Consider the following 18,441-nt stretch of genomic DNA (forward strand, 5'->3'; position numbering starts at 1 on the left):
GGCCCTGATGGTTGCTTCATTTTTGAGCATCTACTGTGTGTCAGGTCTGTATCAGGTGCTGAGAAATGGATCTGAACATGCTCGTGGAGCCCATCCTTCTGCAGAAGAGTCACTTTATACAAAATATCTCTGATTGGTGCTGTGATAACAGTCTACCAATGGACGAAGACTTTCCGCGATGACTCAAGGGCCTAGACTTGAAGGATGGGCAGAAGCTGGTCGTTTGCAAAGGAGGAAAGAGTTTTCTAAGCAGAACCACATGGGCAAAGGTCCTAAGTGTGAAAGCAGTTGATATGAACCAGGAGCTAAAAGCAAGCCAGCAGGCTGGAGCTTAGAAGGGAGGTGGGGGCTCTGGAGAAGTAGGCAGCAGCCAGATCATGCATGTCCAGTGGGACATTTAAGGGATTCTTGTGTTCAAACTCATTGTAGTGGATGAGACTAGTCTCAATTGTTTTTAAACAAGGGAATGACCTAATCCCATCTGTATGCTAAGATAATGACACTGGCTCCGAAGACGCTCAGTTAGGGGGCTGTTCAGTCATAGTGTCCGGTCACTTGGTTTTTTTCCCTCTTCCCCAGCCATTGATAAACCTCTGACAGTGTAGGCACAGGCCTCCCACCAGAGAACCTAACAGAGGGTGGGTTCGGTAAACAATCAATAAACACTTGACTGATCTAATGGCCTGCAAATAACATTGTTTATAAAACTTTCTGTCATCACTTCATCACTACTAAAAATTTTCAAGACATGCAGTTTATTCCCTCATGTCATTGCCTTAACCATCCTTATCTAAAGTTTGTTTCTGGGGAGAGGGTGAAAATCTCTAGCCTCTAGGTGTGGAACTGGGGAATTCCAGCTGCAAACAACTACACAAGACGACCAGAATGAGAAAGGCAGGATGCCTGCCTCCCATTTTCAGCTCCTTACTGGTCCCCCTCACCCCAAGGTTTGGTGTTTGGGCACCAGGAATGTTTCTCTTTTTTGCTTACTTAGGCTTTGCTTTTATGGGAAAGTGTCTTTTTTTGGTCTGGAATTTGGGTCCAGTTTTAGCAATTATGCAACAACCATATTTCCATGTTTCCTTCCTTTGGTGTGTAGGTCCCTCTCCCAGTGGTTAAGAATCCCATGAGAAGTAGTTAAAGGAATTTTTACTACATGTCTCTTTTGCCACTTGCCAACCTCTCAGCAAGTATGACCCCAGGGGTCCATCATTTCTTTAGGTGGCAGATGAGCCACCTGGGCTGTGAAATCCAGTGACATCTGACTCACCTTTGCTTCTCAGAAGCTTATCCTCCTGAATTTATGTCGGGAGACGATGCTGTGTAAATCTACCATGAAAGAGCTGGGCAGGCAAAAGAGGGTGATCCTTCAGGTCTGTGAACACAGGCTTCAACTGTTTGACTTCTGTGGAAACCCTAGGGTTTTTATTTGGACCAAAAAGTGGAAGCCAAGCGTTCATTGTAAACAGATGGTGCTGCTAACAAGTAAAAGAAAAAAAAATTCTCCTGGTTACTCTCCCTCACTAGAGACCTGAGAGAGATTCTGCTTTAAAAACAAACAAATCTATCAAACATTCCCTCTTAGGTCACAACACACTCACGACATGCACACACGCACACACACAAGTACAGACAAAAACTAATCCCCATTCCTTACTTCCCCCTGCCTCCCCATTCTTTCCTCATGCCAGATTCCACATTCCTTCGGTGTAGATGCTATAAATATAAAATGAACAAACTGAATCCCAAATCACGAGGGGGCTTTTCTTTGCAAGACCACAACATAAGCATTTGTCCATCATTTTGGGATTTTTATGAAGCCTCTAAGAATGTTCAGAATTCCATTCTTGCTCAAACAATGTCTTGCTAGTCGGCATGATTCAGATGTTGTCTTAGGACAACCTGGGAATTTCTGGTTAGAAAAAAACATTAGCCTGAAGTGTCCCAATGTGAATGATTTTCATGTATTCCACACCCACCCCCCCTTACCTTTTTTTTTCTTTTAGTCCAGAAGAAGAAATGTGGAAACTGCCATGTTGCCTTTCATAGGAGGCAATTTTGAAGTCGATAGTAATCTCCCTGTCCCTACCCCCAAAAGAGGAGCAGCATTATTGTGTTTTAATTGGGTCCTTACTTAAACTTGCTCCATTAGGTAGCATCTTGTTACGTAACCACTGTGTGCTTTTCAGTCTGAGTACCACTGATAACACTCTCCTGACAGACCATCCTTCCAGTGCCTAAATCATCCCAACCCCCGTGAGGAAAGGGACACCAGAGGTTATCCAGTCACCCCCTGCCTTGAGAAGGGACTGCTCTCAAACTGGCCCAAAGAGATGCGGATCTCTTCTATTTTTAAAGTTGCCCCAAAGAAACAGATTCCACGACCTCCCTAAGTAAACACTCCAGTGTTTTAACAATGTTAGCGTTTTCAGAAGAGACTGAAGCCACTATCGCTTTACTTATTAATCTGAAACTCTGTCTGCTGGGCCCTAGAAACCATCTCTCTCCACATCAGAGCCTTTCTGCAGTATACCTGGAAGCTGAATTGTCTGCCTTGTTGTATAAGAAACAAGGAGGAAAATAAACTTTTGAGAAATCTTACCTCAGCCTCCCGCAGCAGTTGAGTGGGGATGCCTGCCCTGACAAACTCACAGGATTATTGGGAGGATCAAAATAGCTATGTGTCAGGCTGCTCAAGTAAGGTATAATTTGTATCACCACCAAAATAATTATTCTGAGGCTAATCTGGAAGTGGTTGTTTAAATTCATTCCGTTGTGGAGATAATATGGACTCTTGAAAAAATACATATATTTTAAATGTAAGCCTAAATTACAGATACGAATATTTTGTTCATGAAATGGCATTTTACACCTAGACAACTAGGTGTTGTACCCTAGGACCAGAAAGATAGATAAGAGTAGGTGACATTCATTAAACCCTCACTACAATTCTAACAAAAGAACCTTGGTGGCACAGCAGATAAAGCACTCGACTGCTAACCAAAAGGTTGGTGGTTTGAACCCAAAAGTCCCTCCCTGGGAGACAAATGTAGCAGTCTACTTCTGTAGAGAAAAGGGATACCACCTCCTCCTCCAGTTCTGGGTAATAACTTCAGAGGGACACACTTTACATGGAAAATAGCTAACTGTTTAGAGCTATGGGTCTCTGCTTCAATCTCTAAACTCAATAGATTCTTGCAGTCAATCTAAACACAACCATTAAAATTTATGTTTACTAATAAAATTCAGAAACTGGTTTTGGATGGATTGATGACTGAGGGGATAACATTTCTGTATATTTCAAATCTTCAAGTTTTTTGTTTTAATGCAAGCATTTAATATTGTTTGGGAAAGTTCTCAAGTTTATCTAAAAGAATAAATGTGGGAAAATAATAAAAAACATTAAAAGAAGACTAATATTTGGGAAAAGATAGCAAGAACGTTGCACAACTTGAAGAATGTAATCAATGCCACTGGATTGCACATGTAGAAATTGTCAAATTGCTATATATACATATTTTTAATTTTCTTGTGCTTTAGGTAAAAGTTTACAGCTCAAATTAGTTTCTCGTTCAAAAATTTATATACAAATTGTTTCATGACATTGATTGCAATCCCTGCAGTGTGTCAACACTCTCCCCCTTTCCACCCTGGATTCCCTGTGTCTCTTCTTGCCTTCTCATTTTTGCTTTTGGGCAGATGTTGCCCATTTGGTCTCGTATACTTGATTGCACTGTGAAGCATGTTCCTCAAGTGTGTTATATGTTATTGTTTGTTTTATAGGCCTGTCAAATCTTTGGCTGAAAGGTGGATTTCGGAAGTGGCTTCAGTTCTGAGTTAAAAGCGTGTTCAAGGGCCATAGCTTTGGGGGTTCCTCTAGTCTCTGTCAGACCAGTAATTCTGGTTCTTTTCCTATGAATTTGAATTTTGTTCTACATTTTTCTCCTGCTCTGTCCAGGACCCTCTATTGTGATCCCTGTCAGAGCAGTTGGTGGTGGTAACCAGCACCATCTGGTTCTGGGCTCAGGATGGTGGGGCTGTGGTTCATGTGGTCCATTAGTCCTTTGGACTAATATTTTCCTTGTGTCTTTCATTTTCTTCATTCTCCTTTTCTGCAGATGGAATGGGACCAAAAGATGTATCTTTGATGGCCACTCACAAGCATTTAAGACCCAGACTCTACTCACCAAAGTACGATGTAGAACATTTTCTTTATGAACTATGTTATGCCAGTTCATATAGATGTCCCACCCCCCCCAGACCATGGTCCCCAGCCCTCAGCCTCAGTAACTCAGTCCCTCAAGGTGTTTGGATGTGTCTAGGAAGCATCTATGACTTTGCCTTGGTCAAGTTGTGCTACTTCCCCTATATTGTGTGCTGTCTTTCCCTTCATCAGAGTTAACACTTATCTACTATCTTGCTAGTGATTTCCCCTCCCCACCCCTCCCCTTCCCTCATAAGCATCAAAGATTGTTCTTTTCTGTGTGTAAATCTTTTCTCGAGTTTTTATAAATAGTGGTGTCATACAGTTATTTATCCTTTTGTGATTGACTTACTGCACTCAGCATAATACCCTCCAGATTCATCCATGTGAGTTGTTTCATGGATTCATCATTGTTCTTTATCCTTGTGTAGTATTCCATTGCACGAATGTACCATAATTTGTTTATCCGTTTATCTGCTGATGAGCATTTAAATTGTTTCCATCTTTGTGCTATTGTGGATAATGCTGTAGTGAACATAAGTGTGCATATGTCTATTCATGTGAAAGCTCTTATTTCTCTACAATACATTCCTAGAAATGGGATTGCTGGATGGCACAGTATTTCTATTTCTAGATTTTTAAGGAGGCCAAATCTTTAAGCCCTCAGATTCATGAAGAGTCACTTCATCTAAATAGTGAATACGTTTTTCCAAGCAACCATCTCTTACTTCTATTACAATCTATCTTCACTGTCCTAGATTCCCTACCCAGTCACTAAGAACTACTCATTTTTCCAGCATGCCGTCTTTGTATTTACTGTGTCCATTACATTCCCACTGTGTCACTTTTTTGCAGCTATGATCAAAGACTGGCTAGAAAGGTGGCAAAACCTGAGTATCTCTGATATTTCCTTTCTTGGAGACAAAAAAGACCAAGACCCATAAATTCTATTTCCATAAAAACCAGAAGAGAGACAGGATCCACAGTCTCAAAATATGTGAGAGCTGCTGAATCAGCTGAGATTGGTAGAGAGAGTACGGAAAGTGAATGAAGAAGCACACAGAGTGAGGAGAAGGCCCCAGAGTGACAGATCGCATAAAGCACCGGGAAAAATACTGTCCCTGAAGATGAGGGACTCACACGTAAGAGCAACCGTAAAAAGCTATACCCGTTGTTTTGCAACAACTGGTACTGTGCCTGGGCATGCAAGGATGGAGGCAGGACTATATCACAGAATGAAACCCTGTGCACAAAAGACACACCTAGGTCAACATAATTCAGAAAGTGGGAGTGTGAAAGAGTAAGAAAAGATACACCATGCAAATGGAACTGAAATGAAAGTAGGTTATGACCTTGCTATCAGATAAGGTGTAATTCAGGCCAACAATTTAATAAGAAAAAGGGCACTTTGTAATCCTAAACAGTAAAATTCAAAATGGATCTGTAACCATTATGAATAGTGAGTCATCACATAAAAAAAAAAAAAAAAAACATAGTAGCCACCTTATAATCGAAAATCACAGAAGACATGGAGGAGGAATATGCAGAAACATAATGCCCTCTGTACATGATATCAAGTAAACACATCTGAAGCTCAAAGAAGACCTGAATAACATAATTAATAAAAAGGCATATGTGTTAATCAACTCTGTATGTTGAAAATACAGACAGCACCATTTTTTTTTCAAGTGAAAGTTGGCCATAAGTTAGGGCATGAAAAAAAGTGAATATAATCCAAAAGACAGAAATATTTAAACATGCAATATTTTTATGGCAATGCAATAAAACAAAAAATTGTTATCAAAATCTCAATTATGAATATCAATGCAAAAATTCTAAATAAAATATTAGCAAACAGTATCTAGCAGCACATTAAGAAAATAATGTACATGAGCAAGTGAAGTTTATTACAAGGATGCAAGAATAGTTCAATACTATGAAATTTATTGAATTCTATCAAATTAATAGATCCAAGGAGAAAAATTATATGAATATTTCTAAAGATATTTAAAAAAAAAAATTTGACAAAGTCAATAATACTGCTTGACCAAAAAAAAAAAAAAAACTCAATGAAGTGAGAATAGATTAACATTTTGTAATAATTTGTTAGCATGATAAAATATATCATTGTCAATTCAAAATCCCACATCAGGCTAATGGGGAAACACTAAAAGCTTTTCTGTTAAAATCAAGTATAATATAAGAGTGTCCACTATCACTACTGTTACTTAGTTTTACTAGAGCTAATAATGGAGCCCTGGTGGCTCAATGGTTAAGAGCTCAGCTGCTAACCCACAGGTCGAATCTACCAGCCGCTCCTGGAAACCCTGCAGGGCAGCTCTACTCGGTCCCGTAGGGTCACTACGAGTCAGAATCCACTCAACAGCAATGAGTTTGGTTTAGAGTTAGTAAACCAAACCAAGCCCATTATCATAAAGCCAATTCCAACTCTTGGCGATTCCATATGTGCACAGTAGAATTGTACTCTGTAGGATTGTCAAGGCTGCAATCTTTCAGAAACAGATCACCAGGCATTTTTTCAGAGGTGCCTCTGGGTGGATTTGAACCACCGGCCTTTCAATAACCATTTGCACCACCTGGAACTCCTCCTAGAACTAATAGCCAATGAAATTAGAAAAGGTAATGATATTAAAAGTATAAAAATTAGAATTTGGAGAGTCAAATCTCTGCTTTCATATATTACTATATAGTATAGCTAGAAATATAAGGAAATTAACAGAAATTTCTATAAACAATACAACTTAATAAGATAGAATGGTGCAAAATGAGTACACTGTAATTAACTGCTTATAGCCAGTTAGAAAACATAATAGAAGAAAAGACCCCATTTGTAATAATAATAATAAATAAAATACCTAGGAATAAGCGTAGCAATAAATGTGAAAGATACATATGAACAAAATTATAAAACATTTTGGAAGAACACAAAAGAAGTTTTGAATAAATGGAAAGACTTACCTTTTTATCACTATTGTTTCTGCTGAAGTTTATTCTCAAGTTCATATGAAAAAATAAATAAGGAAAACCTAGAAAGTCTGAAAAACAAACAAAAAAAAAGAACAATGAGAGAGAAGTAGTCCTACCAGGTATTAAAATATAAAAGCTCAGTAATTAAAACAGTGTGATACTGGCATTTGAACAGATAGAGCAACCAACTCAACAGAATAGAATGTCCTGAAATAGACCCAGCTACATACAGGAATGTAATACATGACAAAAATATGTGATTAAAAAAATCTCTATACAGTGGGTAAGAGATTACTATCAAATGTTAGTGTTGGGGCAATAGGATTGTCAGCTGGAACAAAATAAAGCAGAACTCACACCTTAAACCCTAAACCATGATAAAAAACACGCGGACCAAATATTTTAAATGGCAAAAAATGAAGCCACAAGAGTATTTGGAACAGGAAGGGTCTTTCTAACTATGACTCATTAAAAATTGATAAATCCAACTAAATTGAAACTTTTGCATGTCACAAGTTACCATAAGCCAAATCAAAAGACAAATAACAAAATGAGAACACAATCTACAACTGGAAAGACAAACAGATTTTCTTTACATATATGGAGCTCAAAAATCTATGAAGAAATAGACCGAGAACTCAGTAGAATACGGGCAAAGTATATATACAAACAGGTCACAAAAAAGGAAATAGAATTGACTCTGAAGCATATGAAAAAGATGCTCAATCTCACCCAAAATCAGAGAAATTCAAGTCAAAAACTATTTTCAGACATCATTTTTTCACCTATCAGATTGGCACACACCCAGGAGCTTGATTACACATTCCATTGGCAAGAGACCATGGGGGAAACAGCACTGTTGTGCATTGCTAGTTGGAGTACAAATTGGTTCAACACTTTGAAAGGTAATTTGATGAGATCTGTCAAATTTAGAAATGCATAATCCAGTAATCCCATTTGTAGGAATTAGCCCCATATATATACCAAAAAACCAAACCTAGTGCTGTCTAGTCGATTCCAACTCACAGCATAGATATACAGACGTAAAATGCCACATGTAGAAGCTTGTAGCATTGTTGAATAGCAGAAGATTGGGAACAGTTCAAACTTCTGTCAATGGAATCCTGATTAAATAAACAGCAGTGCTTTCATACAAGGAGATGCTATCCAACGTTAAACATGAGCGTGCATTCTATCACGGCAACACCAGGGTTTTCTTGGCTGTAATCCTAATGGAAGCACATCACTAGATCTATCTTCCTTGGCACCACTGGGTGGGTTCCAACCACCAACCTTTAAGTTAGTAGTCAAGCACAAACCCTTTGAGGGTCGCCATGAGTCAAAATTGACTTGAAGGCAACTAACAGCAACAATAATGAAATGTGTACACTGATATGTATGTAAGCTGTATCACATCACTCCTCTTCTCAAGACCCTCCAATTCGGTCCGTTGCTCTAAGAGTAAAAGCCAAAACCCTTACACTGGCCAAGAGGGTCCTATGTGACCTGACCACCCCATTTGCCTCTCTGACCTTGTATTACACTCAGCTTCACGTTTTCTGCTCCAGCTACCCTGGCCTTTTTGCTGTTCCTCTGATGTGCTGGAAACCGTAACGGCGTAGTGGTTAACAGCTACGGCTGTTAACCAAAAAGATGGCAGTTTGAATCCACCAGGCGCTCTTTGGAAACTCTATAGGGCAGTTCTACTCTGTCCTATAGGGTCACTATGAGTCAGAATCGACTCAGGGGCAGCAAGTTTGGTTTTGGTTACCTGATGTGCTAGTCCTATTCCTACCTCAAGGTCTTTACGCCAGCTTTCTCTGTTCCCTGGACCGCCTTTCCCTAAATCATCCCAAAGATCACTCTCTTACCTCAGTCAAGTTTTTGCTCACACGCCACTGTCTTAATAAAGCCGCCCCAGAGCACTCCTTTTAAAATTATAGTCCCCTACCTCACATTCCCAATTCCCATTATCTTGGTCTATTTTTTTTTTAATTTACTCTTACTATGTTCTAACACAAATAGATAATTTACTTATTTATGGCATTTATTACCTGCCCTATGGGCCCCTGCCCCAAGATATAAATGCACAAGAGCAGGATTTTTGCCAGTTTTATCCACTGCTGTATCCCCTTTCTGATACCTGGCATATAGCAGGTGCTCAGCGTTTGTTTGCAAATGAGTGACTAATTGGATGTATGCTATAGAAAGACCTCATAGAGTACACTGAGTAAAGAAGCAAGATAAAGGGCAGTAATACTTTGCATATAGTATTTTTTTTTTAAATAAAGAAGAGTAAGAATTTATATTTGCAGGTATGAGTATAAAGAAACCTAGAAGGCTACCCGCCCCTCTCCCCGCAAAAAGACCCCATGGCCGTGAAGTCTATTCCAACTCATAGCGGCCCTATAGGACAGTGTAGAACTACCCCATAGAGTTTCCAAGGCTGAAATGTTTATGGAAGCAGACTGCCACAACTTTCTCCCATGGAGTTGGGTTTAAATCTACTATCTTCATTTGTTTTATATTTGTCTTATGACTTCAATGTTTCTTTATGTTTCTCTTCTTGCTTCTTTTGGAAAACTATAGAGAAAATTAATATCAGTGGTTTCCTGGGGAATGGTACATGAACCTGGCATGTGGGGGATAATGGTGGGAAGGAGACTAGCAATGAAGGAAACTAGCGCTGTACCTTCTGCTTCTGAAAGGTCACAGCCTCGAAAGTCCTATGGAGTGCAGCTCCACTCTGCATGCACCGGGTTGCCATGAGTCACAATCAACTTGATGGCAACCAAAAATAACAATTACCTATCAAAAAATTGAATTGCAAAGAATGGAAAGAAGGAAGTGAGGGAGGAAGGGAGGAAGAAAGAAGAGAAAAGAGAAAGCAAGGAAGGAAGAGATGGAAGGAGGGAGGGAGGAAAGAAGGAAGGAAGGGAGGAAGGGGGAGGGAGTGAGGAAAGAAGACAGAAGAGAAAGCAAGGAAAGAAGGGAAGGAAGGAAGGAGGGAGGGAGAGAAGGAGGGAGGAAGGAAGGAAGAAAGAAGAGAAGGAGGGAAGAAGGAAGAAGAGAAAGCAAGGAAGGAAGGGAGGGAGGGAGAGAGGGAGGAAGAGCATAATTGAGAGAAAGAAAGAAAGAGAGGGAGAGAAAAAGGGAGGAGGGAGGGAGGGAGGGAGGGAGGGAGGGAGGGAGGAAGGGAGGGAGGGAGGGAGGAAGGAAGGAAGGAAGGAAGGAAGGAAGGAAGGAAGGAAGGAAGGAAGGAAGGAAGGAAGGAAGGAAGGAAGGAAGGAAGGAAGGAAGGAAGGAAGGAAGGAAGGAAGGAAGGAAGGAAGGAAGGAAGGAAGGAAGGAAGGAAGGAAGGAAGGAAGGAAGGAAGGAAGGAAGGAAGGAAGCGAGAAAGCAAGCAGGCAGATGTCACAGCCCCGGCAGATGTTATGGCCTCAGGACCCAGGCCTCAGTAGTTCTGAGAAGGGCAATTTCCTCACCCCCCACCCCCTCCTGGGTGAATCTGAGGCAGATGCTCTGTAGACCACACATTGAGAAATACTGTCACCACTCCCTCTCCTGACCCATGAAACTACAGGAAATTCAGGATTGGGCTAGTTCTTGTTTGTAACACAACCAAATGGGTAGGTCATAGGAACAAAAGGCAGTATTTCCAATAACACTTAGCACAGCACATACTAGGCCGCACTCCAAAAAGTAGCTTCTGGGTATACATGATGCAAGAACAGCAGAACCTTCATCTATCCTTCAGTCTCACCCATATACATAAACAGGACCACTACGGGGTGGTCATCTTTGATGAAGACATTTACAGGTGTTAGATATTTCAAGTAAATATCGGAATTCTAAAATATTCACAACTTTAGCAAAGGTGGTTAAGAGTGCAGCTCACATTCCTCTGCTCATGGCTACCATACATTGAAATCCCCCCACCAATTTGCCCGTCTTCTGTTTTAGCCTGCGCATTTTAGTCAATAAAAAGTTTCTCCTAATTTACAGATGGATTGACACGGTGGCTGCAAAGCTGGGCTCAAACATAGCAAAGGATAGTGAGGATAGTGCAGGACCAGGCAGTGTTTTGCTCTGTTGTATGTAGGGTCACTATGAGTTGGAATCGGCTTGACAGCACCTAACAACAACAACTTACAGAGGAAAGATCATTATAACAACTGCTGAGAAAGGTGGTTAGGACCTGAAATGTATCTTAATGAGACCCACCCAACAAGGCCACCTTGCTTTGCTCTGATGGCTTTCAGATGAACAAAAATCTTTGGCTGTGTTATTCAATGACTCTAGTAAAATTCTACAACTGAAGTATAGGAAGAATTGGAAGGACTTGATGACATACAAGGAGGTACTAAACCTGCCAAACCAACAATATTCTCATTTTGAAAAGCATCTTTGTCCTTAGTAACTTTACATGGATTCCCAAAGGAAGGGAGAAACTTAATAATGGAGAAGAAATTCAGTATTCCATGACCTAACACTTCCTCAGAACAATAAAAGCAAACAAAAGATATACTCTAGTCTTAACTTTCACTTAAACTATTAAATCTAAGCACTTATTATTAAATATATATAAAACTTTATATATATTTAATAAGAGCTATATAAAAATGACCTTATTTTCATTAAAAAAAACTTTTTTTTTTTTTTTTTTGCATTATCTCTGTTCTGGCCTTGTCTAGATGATTCTGTTTCTGGAACATATACTTTCTGATATGGTTTCTAATTGACTTCATGACTCTGCCATGCCTTGGACATTTTACAGGCTACGTTAAAATTAATAGCTTCATGGGTCCCTTATGAGTTTCTTCTTTTTAAATGTCCAAATACAATCCTGGGTTTCTGTTTCTTAGACTGGCCAATGACAAGCAGTTCCATGAATCCAGCATGAGAAACACTGAAGTAATGAAATAACATCTGAAAAATGTTTAAAAATTAAGCACTGTCTGACAATGGGCCATAGGTAGGTCTTTATTAAATGGTTGGTTTTGTTTCTCCTATTGTTTCTCCCTAATATCTGTCTGAGTAGTGACTGAGTCACTATGACATAACGCTGCAAAGAAAGATTGCAGGACAGCCAGACAGTATACATGTTCACCTCTCAATGAGTCTCAACCTTGGGTCTGTGCCCTAGATGCTGGTGGAAAGACTTGATTAATGGCAGGCTTGTTCAACATAAAAAAGAACAAAGACCAGATTTATTCTTGGCATCTCTTTTCCTAGGGGCTTCCTATGTAATGTGGTAATGAACTTAGAGCTGTGCAGTCAGGCAGCATCCGAGGAACCATTTAATTCATGAAAAGTAACACAGATGCAGAGTGTAATTGAAAGATACCCTCTGCGTGGGAGTGTATATAAGGAAGAGCATGACAGAAGCTGATTTCTTTTGTAACGAATAGAAATTCACTGCTAGTTACCACCTGGATTTCCAAGGTGTCTTGAGAGACGCAGTTTTTACTACATGAAGAGAGGTCTTTAGGAAATGCACGAAACCACAGCTCAACAGGCGAGGGGCTTCAGAAATCCCGGGTGGGACTTGCTTGTCACCTTCTCCTTGGGTGAGTGCAATCCCCGGGCAATGGAAAAGCCTTCCTAAGCGCGGTAAGGGCACGGAGTGAGGGGAGGCAGCTCGGCCTCGGTGTCCTCTCGGTGTTATTTCTGGACATAGCAGCATTCCGGCCCAGGACACACCCTCTCCCCCTCCCCAGCAGCCCCGCTCTCTGACACACACCGCGCGCACACAGCCCCTGGGCGAGACGCGGCGCAGCTCGGCCGCCTCGGATCCTCGCCCGCTGCTGCCTCGCCGCCCGGAGGCTTCCCGGGAGCCCGCCGGATCCCACCACGTCCCGGTCGCAGCCTGCAAGGGCCCGGGCTTCTGCTAACTCGGCTGCCCGTTCACTTTCTCCGTTGTGTTCCGCAAGCCAGACTGCATTCAGAGCCTGGAAGTTCCAAGCGGGGAATAGCCGAGAACTGAAAGACTCCGGAGAGAGCCTTCTTCGGGGGCAGAGGGTGCTTCCTGCCCCACTGGTAAGTGTCAGCGTTAAGGATCTGTGAAGAGGTGCAGGGAACAAAGCGTTGACGCGTTTCCCGGCGGTGGCGTGCAGGTCCTCCTGGGAAACCTGCTGTTGGGGGTGTTTAACTTGTACTAGGCTCAGAATACCAACTTCCTCCAAGTTTTCCTAATCCTTTCCTCGGACCCCTCTGGAGGAGCGGGGTGGTGGTGAGGCTTGCTCAGCTGGAGTTTTCTGTTAGAGTTGAGGTGGGGGAAGGGAGAAAGGCGTGAGACTGAATCTGTCCCCTATTTTGCTTTTTTTTTTTTTTTCTTAAGATATTTTAGAAAAGCCAGCTTCTCTATTTCTTGTGTTTATAACGCCTGGAGCAGTTTGTGCCGGGCGTGTCTGTATTCTTTCTCATTTCTTTGTAATGTTCTCCATCCCTGGTTGAAGTAGAAGGAAAGTTTCACAAAGCAATCAGTTTCTGACAGCGTAGGAGCCGCTCAGTTGCTGAGTGAACTCTAGCTGGAAACACTTTGTCTAATGGAAGGTTTTAGTGATTTTTTTTTTCCCCCAGGAGGAATCAGGGCGTTTTCACACCTGTTGCTGCTCAGTTGCCTCAAAGTTGTTTATTTGTTTGTGTTCTTGGGTTTCACTCTATTGCAGTCTTTTGTCTCACCAAATCGAGTGCTACATTCTTGGTTCTCTTTCTTCTGGGAGCCCTTTGGATCGGGTCCCTGTCTTTAGCATTCAGTTGGCTGAGGTTCTCGGAGAACAAGTGGCAAGCAGAATACAATAGGGAAGAATGCATTCCTGATGACTCGTCTACCATGGAAAGACTAAACTGAAAAACTGGCATACCTCATTGGTTTTCATGGAAAGCATTGCTGTCACTGTTTTATAAATATTCAATTTGAGTGAATTCTTGAAATTAGCTAATCTCGAAGTAGCCAGCATGATTTAAGTAATAATTTCCCCCAACCTAAAGATGCTGGCATCTGAGTTCTCCAGCGATGTCACTTCTCATTTCACAGGCAGGTAGGCTCTTGATGAAGGAGAGGGGTGATGTGGGGCAAGGGGCAGGGAGGAGGACCACCTGAGAAGAGGGCTGCCCTCCAAGGACCAGCTCGTTTTCAACTTTCTGATGATTAGGAAAATCATCAGGATACTGGAATGTTGTTTAACATCCTAGTAGGTTAAGCTGAATTCCTATCCACAAGATGAAAAAGACTTTCAATAGCCCTTCTAACACTTTCAAGTGGAGCTCAGCGGAATGCTTGTTTATTTCTGTTGCTGATAAATCCATGGGAAATCACTGCTGAACCCAGCAATTTTCAAAAGCAAGTCCTAGCTTATAATTGCCCACATAGTGAATGGCAAAGAGGTTATTTTCAGTAACCCAAGAGTCTTGCGTTTTCTCTCGGCATTGTTTTAGAGGTTCCATGAAGATAATAAGAGCACACATTTCAGCTTCTCCCCCCATCCCCCACCCCCTGCCTCAAATGAAATGAGAAGTTATCCTTGGGTGTCTGATGAAAAAGATTATTGTCAGATAAGTTACTAGGCTATAAAATAACATGTTTCCAAAAAGATTATAGTGTCTTTAGCTACTATGTAATTTTTCATTGTCCCTTTGGGAAGAGATCTACTTTGATTGCTACAATGTTTTCTTTTTTGTTGATTGGTTGGTTGGTTGGTTGGTTGGCTGGTTGGCTGGTTGGTTGGCTGGTTGGCTGGCTGGCTGGCTGGCTGGCTGGCTGGCTGGTTGGTTGGTTGGTTGGCTGGTTGGTCAGTTGGTTAGTTGGTTGGTCGGTTGTGTGACTTTGCTGGTCTTTTCCTATTGCTATTGAAAATCTCCCCTCAGGTGAAATCACACACTAAAATTAGCAGCAATGATTGCTCTCCAGGGCTAAAATTAGAAAAGCACACAGAACTTTTTAGGCATATCTTTCTTGTCTCATATAAGGTTCTACAGAGTCTGCTTTCAAACTCCCACTTAAGCAATTATTGTAAGATGATGGTAAGTACTCTTTAAAATAGTATTTATATTTGGGCAGTTTTTTTCCCCTCAAGCTTTAATCATATTTTACCAATTCATGTTGAATGTTCTTTCTCTGAAGTGCCTAAAGGCACACTCAATTCATTTACCATCCCTTCAAAGTCTGTATACTTAACTCTTTGAACAGTTCCTTAAAATAAATAAACAAACAAAACCTCCATTGGCCGTTGGAAAATACAAGGCTGGGTCCTGTGATGTGATGACAGATGGCAGTCGCACAGGCTTTGTTTATGTCCAGGACAAGCTTGGTGTCTCTTAAATTAATCATGAATTGAATAATTGATTTCTCACACCTTGGTCTGCACTTCCTCTCCAGCTATAAATGTAAAGATAGGTTATTGATGAGGTCTAGTAGTTCACTTGGAAATGCTTTTAAAACCCAGCAAATAATTTTACAGCTAGGTCGAATCTAGTCATAACACCCATGATGAAATGTAATGACATAAACTTCGAGCTTTCCTGCCTTTCCCATTTAGAAAAGTGGCTTCAATGACCTTCCCATTTGTTGGCCATTGCTCCAAAGATGGTGGGGCTGATGGATACAGTGGGTTTCTGTAAAAGCAATTAAACGTGTCTCTGCCAGCTGCCTGTGGTATTTGTGAATGTTTTCGTAAGAAAGGCTGTTCTTCGGCTTTATCTGCCCACTGTGGTTTGTGGCATGTCGTGCTATTCTGCAGCCGTTGCAGTTTTTTCCTGAATGATTGAGCTATGATGTCATCTGCTATCTCAGCGCGGAACCTTTCAGTGCTTTGCTGGGGTCTGTGTGCCTGAGTGAAGGAGTGGAAGCTCTCTCTGAGCGCACTTGGTAGCGACTCCCTGTCTACTCCAGCACATTCCATTGCCTGGAGACCAAAGCCACCAAATGATTTGCAGTCAGAGTGACTTGGGGCTGGTTAGCAATGATTTAAAAGGAAGGTTATGGGCACATGAAGTTAGGGTAAAGAAAATACATTTTACTGCTTTATTGAGACCACATGGCTCCAATTTGAACTTTTTTTTTTTTTTTTTAGCATGGAAATTGTTAGCTGACCTGGCTCACAGTATTTTTTTTCTTTTTTATTGCTTAGCACAAAGAGCTATATTCCTTATTTATTATGAGCTTGACCGCTCCATTATTTCTGAAAGCTTGAAAAACTTTTTGTGCTTAAGAAAACAGGGAAAAGTTAGGATTTATCTTTTGTGCTCTTCAAGAGCCAGAGACCATTGCCAAAGAGGAGACCCAACTCTCTCCAGTGACTGAAAGAAGGATATCCCATGTCAAGCTTGACAAAGCATCAGTAATGAAAGCGGCAAGTCTCAGTCTGCACCATTGTGCCAGAAAGTCCACAGAATCTCAGTACTAGCAGTGGGTGTGCATCTCTCTTGATGGGTGGAGGAGACGATTTTGGTCAACTTCCTGAGTACTAAGTATACCCTCTGATTACATAATGGGGCCAAACAAAACATGGCTGTTCTTTTCCAATACATTAATAGTGATGATAGGGCTCTGGGCCTGGTGGCCCCTTCTCATTAGTGGTCTGGGAACACATAACCCTTGGGCCCGCACTTCATTTATAAGACTAAGCTGCCATCTCCTGCCTCTCCTATGTGGACTACCACAAATTGGCACAGTAAACCACTCGTTACCGTTGAACAAGTTCCCAAATCTCTGTCCAGCATGAACTTAAAGTATCTATTATCACTTCACTCTGTGGCTCACTCTTATCCTATTCAATCCTCAAGGTATATACCATAGCCTAATCATCTATCAAATAGCAACTCCAACTTCCAATTTGATGTTATGAAATTGCTTAGAGAAGCTACATGGAAAACTAGCTCATGTATGTACCTAGCCCCTTGGCAATAATTATTCTGGGATCTGAGGGCCCAAACTGTGATGTAAAATGGAAGGGGGTGCTTGAGATATCCCCAACCATTCTCTTTAGTCGCTGGTCTGTAATCCAACCCAGCAGTCTGGATTCCCATGGTTTGGTCTATGTTTATCAGGGATTTAAAGGAAAGCATGTAGAGCTCAAATTAGTGTGGAGGCTTATCAAAAAATCTTGTAAGTATAGAATTGGAAAAATATCAAGATGTATGTATGATGACAATACAACAGCACTGGAATTGAGCATTCTGGTTTTGTCATTGTGTGACCTTTAATAAGCTACTTAATAATGCATTATATAAATGAAGCAAAGTCCCTGGGTGGCACAAATGATTAAGTGCTCCGCTGCTAACAGAAAGGTTGGCAGTTCGAATCCACACAGAGGTGCCTCAGAAGAAAGCCCCTGGTGATCTGCTTCCCAAAAACCAGTCACTGAACATCCTATAGAGCATAGTCCTACTCTGACACATATGGGATCTCCATGAATCAAAACTGATTCCATGGCATCTGGTGATGGGATTGATAAAGCACTTTATTAAATTTTATGGAGTCCCTATTCATGATGTCAAATGATCCTCAGAATGACACCAGGAAGCAGACAGAGTAAGTAGTCTTATTTCCATTTCACAAGTATGAAAACTGGGGCTCTAAAAGTTAATGACTTGCTCAAGGTCACACAACATGTGAGTGGTAGAGTTTGGCCTGAAACCAAGAACTAACTTCAAACCCCGTGTCTTAGTCATCTAGTGCTGCTGTAACAGAAATGCCACAAATGGATGGCTTTAACAAAGAGAAATATATTCTCTCACAGTCTAGTAGGCTACAAGTCCAAATTCAGGGTGTCAGCTCCCGGGGAAGGCTTTCACTTTCTGTCAGTTCTAGACAGAGGTCCTTGTCATCAATCTTCCCTTGATCGAGGAGCCTCTCAGCACAGGGACCCCAGGTCCAAAGGATGCTCTATTCTCCTGGCTCTTGTTTCTTAGAAGTATGAAGTCCCAACTCTCTGCTCACTTTCTTCTCCTTTTACCTCTTATAAGATAGAAGGTGGCACAGGCCACACCCCAGGGAAACTCCTTTTACATTGGATCAGGGATGTGACCTGAGTAAGGGTGTTACATCCCACCCTAATCTTTAACATAATCTAATCTTACCTCATTAACCACAAGCAGAGATTAGGTTTGACAACACATAGGAAAATTACATCAGATAACAAAATGGTGGACAGTCACACAATACTGGGAAATGATGGCCAAGCCAAATTAATACATGTATTTTCGGGAGACACAATTCAATCCATGACACCCCATGTTCTTTCCAC

At 41.3% G+C, this 18,441-nt stretch overlaps 1 protein-coding gene across 3 annotated transcripts in view; it reads left to right on the top strand.

Annotated features, from left to right (window-relative positions):
• The window catches only part of PALLD (palladin, cytoskeletal associated protein), a 388,152-nt gene that overhangs the window by 57,020 nt on the left and 312,691 nt on the right, over positions 1–18,441 (top strand). Inside the window, exon 1 of one of the 3 annotated variants that reach the window (XM_049864819.1) lies at positions 12,840–13,231. The exons of 1 other annotated variant lie outside the window; for it this stretch is intronic. The gene's annotated coding sequence lies outside the window, so the exon portion shown is untranslated. Of the gene's footprint in view, positions 1–12,839; positions 13,232–18,441 lie in introns of those variants that run through there. One more of the 3 variants, XM_049864822.1, reaches the window with a different exon arrangement.

The sequence above is a fragment of the Elephas maximus genome, chromosome 21 (genome assembly GCF_024166365.1).
Source record: "Elephas maximus indicus isolate mEleMax1 chromosome 21, mEleMax1 primary haplotype, whole genome shotgun sequence".
In the NCBI taxonomy this organism is placed as follows: domain Eukaryota; kingdom Metazoa; phylum Chordata; class Mammalia; order Proboscidea; family Elephantidae; genus Elephas; species Elephas maximus.